The following is a 4,097-nucleotide window of genomic DNA, read 5'->3' on the forward strand; positions in this document are numbered from 1 at the left end:
CCCAGCATCACACAAGCACACACAAAAAATGCTGGGCCTGGGGTTGTGGCTCAGCAGTAGAGAGCTCACCTAGCATGTCTGAGGTGCACCTGTGAAGCCCTGGATTCGATCCTCACCACCACATAAGAATGAAATAAAGATAATGTGTCCAAATACAACTAAAAAATAATCAATACTTAAAAAATATTTTAAAACAATAGAGAAGAAATAAAAATAAGTAAGAATGAAATGGTAAAACTTATAGAGAGATCTCCTCCAAAGTTGAAGACATAACTATTCTTAAGAAAGGGGATAAAGGAGTACCAAGGGAAAAAAAAGACCATGTCATGTTACCACGAAATTTTAGAACACCAAATGATTAGAGAAAGGATTTTATTTGTATATTTTACTGTAGTAAGAACATATAAGATGAGGTCTACCTTTTTTACTACATTTTAAGTTTATTGGACAGTGTGCTCACTGCAAGTACAGTGTTGTACAGCAGATCTCTAGAACTTACTTATCCTGGTTCACTGAAACTTTCTAGACATGGAACAGAAACTGCCCATTTCCCCTCCCCCAGTACCTGGCAGCCACCATTATATTTCTGCTTTTACAAATTTGACTATTTTAGGAATCTCTTGGAAGTGGAATATTGCAGGATATGTCCTTCTGTCATGAACTCATTTCAGTGAGCATAATGCCCTATACGCTTATCTCTGTTGTTGCAAATGGCAGAATTTTCTTCTTTTTATGGCTGAATAGAATTTCCATTGTGTACATACCACATTTTCTTGATACATTCACATCCTGATGGACATTTAGGTCGATTTCATATCTAGGCTATTGTGCACAGTGCTGCAATAAAACATAGGAAAAGTAGATTTTTTTAAAGTCTCTAGAGAAAAAGAGGAAAAAGAGGTCACTTACCAAGAAACAATAATAAACTGGCATCAAACTTCTTATTAGGAACACTCTGTGCTAGAAGAGAAAGAAACAATGTCTTCACCATTCTGAGGAGGGAAAAACTTTGAATATCCAATTTTGTGCTGCCCTAACTGTTCTTGGTTCCACTAGGGTGCCTCCTTCCCTTAGCAATTTACTTAACACCCCTTCAAGATTTTTGTAACAAAGACAATACAACAAAAAATGTATTAATCCTCTCCATTTTTTCAAAATGCCAATCCTTCCTCTTGTCCTATCTACTTCTAGGGATGAGCAGATTTGCTCCTGTCCTATCTCTAGGGATGGGCAGCTTTTCCTTGTCTCTTACCCCTGAGTGTCCCGGGGCTCCCCATATGGGCCACCATCTGTCGAAGTCTGGCTTGGCAAAATAACTGGGGTGGGGGTGGGGGGGTGGATTGTTAAAAGAAACTTGTGAAGGTTGATACAGCGGGAGCCACTTTATTATGAGACAGAGAAGTATATATACCCAACTAATTACACACAGCTTAACTTAATTAACATAAACTAGATACAGCAGTCAACTAATAAGGAATCCTCATCATCTTAATGATTATACACAGCTTAACTTAATTAACATCATTAGATACAGCAGTCAGTCAGTCATTAAGGAATCTGCATCATCTTAATGGCTCACTGGCGTTACTTCTCAAACCACTCCCCCTGACAAAGTGCCAGGTGCCATCTTAACTTGGTTGTGACTCTCAACATTGTGCTCTACCAAACTATAAATCAACATGAAGGCATATGAAAGACATCTTCAAATTTGCAAGTGCTCAGAAATTTCATCTCCCTTCTATGTGTTTGTTTGTTTCTGTTCAATATGCCTTTGGATATATTCCAGAGAAGTGAGGTACAAACCAATAATGAGGTACAATAAGAGGGATTGGAACTAGGAGTGAAGTTTAATAAAAAAAAAAATCCAGGTTGAGAGTTGTGCATGGAGTTTGCTAAACAATCTAAATCAGAATAGGAAGCCATTTGGCCCCCAAATACAATGCCTTAAAGAACAAAAATGAAATGTGGCCTACATTAAAGATAGAATAATTATGGAAATGTGTGATATCCATAAAAAAATGTTCCATAAAGAAATGTTCTCTCAGTAAAAATAAAAGAAAGACAAATAGAAATTTCAGGAAACACAAACAACAAAAATTGTGTAAAATAAGTCATGATACAAATACAAAGCCCATTAAAATACAGCATCATCTTAAGTTATTTCTGAAATGATAAAAGAGAATTTATTTCATTTGGGCACTAGAACATTCTTCTCCTAGGATTCTAGAGATCATGACCTTCAATCTATAAAAAGAAATGTAATTGTTGCACATTATTTGACTATGAAGTAAATGATAGTTAAAAAGACACAATAATATAAATTAGGGAAAGCACTAAGTTTCAATTTTGAAGATCAACCTATAAGCAACATATGAAAGATGGGTCTCAGGTAAAGAATGAATTTGGAATTGACCTTGAAATGCAAAAGCAAAAATACAGCTGACAGAATATGTGAGGGTTCAGGTAGAAGCATGTAGAAGATGGAAGAAAGGAGAAAAGGTCCAATTGCCTCATCAAAGCATATCCAGAGTCTCAGGCAGGACTGCCTCTGAGGATGCAGGAGGATTCCGGCCCTAGGGGGGATAGCTGGGGGGGGGAAGCAGTGGGGGCTGCCAATGGGAGCCAGGATGATCGGCTCGCCCCTGGAGCGCCATGGCAGGGCAGCCTCCACCTCACCCTCTTGGGCTGGGGAGCCGTTGCCCACAGGCTCCGAAGGGCAGAGGCAGGGGTCACTGTGGCCTCTGTCGAGCAGCCTGTCAGCGCCTGTTGTTGGGCCTCAACAGATGGTGTGAGGCCCCAACGGCTCAACTCCTACAGTGGCCCTGCCTGGGTCTCTGGCTCACAGGTCGAAAGCCTCTAGAAAAAGCAGCCGCTTTTTCCATGGTTTGGCTTGGATATTGGTGGAACCCTTGTCATGCTTGTTTAATTTGAACCCAAAGACATCACTGCTGAATAAGAAGAGGAAGAAGTGGAGAGTCTTCAAAGCCTTCGAAATTACTTGACCTCCAATGTGGCTTATGGGCCCAGGGGCATTAGGGACCTGCACCTGGAGCTGAAGGCCCTGACTCTGTGTGAATGCAAAGATAGGTGGTCTTCAGCTTTGCAAACTGCATGAACTAGACTGCTTAATCCAAGGAATTTTATGTATTGACTCAGTTGGTTTCAATGGACTATCACAGTGCTATTACTTTGAAAATCATGCTGATTCTGAAAAATGTCAGAAGTTACCATTTGAGTTGAAAAACCCACATCCTCTGCTTCTGGTGAACATTGGCTCAGGGGTTAGCATTTTAGCAGTGTACTCCAAAGATAATTACAAGAGGGTCACAGGCACAAGTCTTAGAGGAGGATATTTTTTTGGTGTCTGCTGTCTTCTTACTGGCTGTACCACTTTTGAAGAAGCTTTTGAAATGGTATCTTGTGGAGGTAGCACCAAAGTGGATAAACTAGTGTGAGATATTTATGGAGGAGATTATGAGAGGTTTGGATTGTCAGGCTGGGCTATAGCTTCGAGAACATTAACTAGGTGGTATTTGTTGGAAATTTTTTGAGAATTAATACCATCGCCATGCAGCTTTTGGCATATGCTTTGGATTATTGGTCCAAGAAACAGTTGAAAGCACTTTTTTCAGAACATGAGGGTTATTTTGGAGCTGTCGGAGCACTCCTGGAACTCTTGAAGATTCCCTGATTGTTACCTGGGAGGGTATCCTGAAATTTCTACAATGGGATCTGTGGAGTTTTGTTTTTTAAAAGACTTACTCAGTTTTATGATCCTGTACTACCTGAATCAAGTTGAGAAATGACATGTATTTTTCTAAGTCATCAAGATAAATCCTTAAAAAAATTCAGTCTAATCTAGCAACCAGTAAGGAAAAAAGCATTAAAAAACAAGTGGACCATGTTCAGGCAGCATGAGGATTGCTGTGTTTAAGTTGCCCTTCAGAGTAGCACTGTTACACCTGTGGTGTTTTTGGAAATCTCAGCATAACTCACTGCAGACACCTTGGAAGAGCTGTCCTGCCTTGAGCTGGCTGTGGTTGTGCATCCTGATTTAACTTTCTGTGTGCAGGACAGGCTTCTGTGTGTGATAATCT

The 4,097-nt window shown here is 40.0% G+C and overlaps 1 pseudogene; it reads left to right on the forward strand.

The window, feature by feature from the left end:
- Window positions 1-2,615: 2,615 nt before the first annotated feature.
- LOC144249235 (pantothenate kinase 2, mitochondrial pseudogene) lies at window positions 2,616-3,691 on the forward strand (annotated as a pseudogene).
- Window positions 3,692-4,097: the final 406 nt, after the last annotated feature.

Source organism: Urocitellus parryii, chromosome 11 (assembly GCF_045843805.1).
Source record: "Urocitellus parryii isolate mUroPar1 chromosome 11, mUroPar1.hap1, whole genome shotgun sequence".
Lineage (NCBI taxonomy): Eukaryota > Metazoa > Chordata > Mammalia > Rodentia > Sciuridae > Urocitellus > Urocitellus parryii.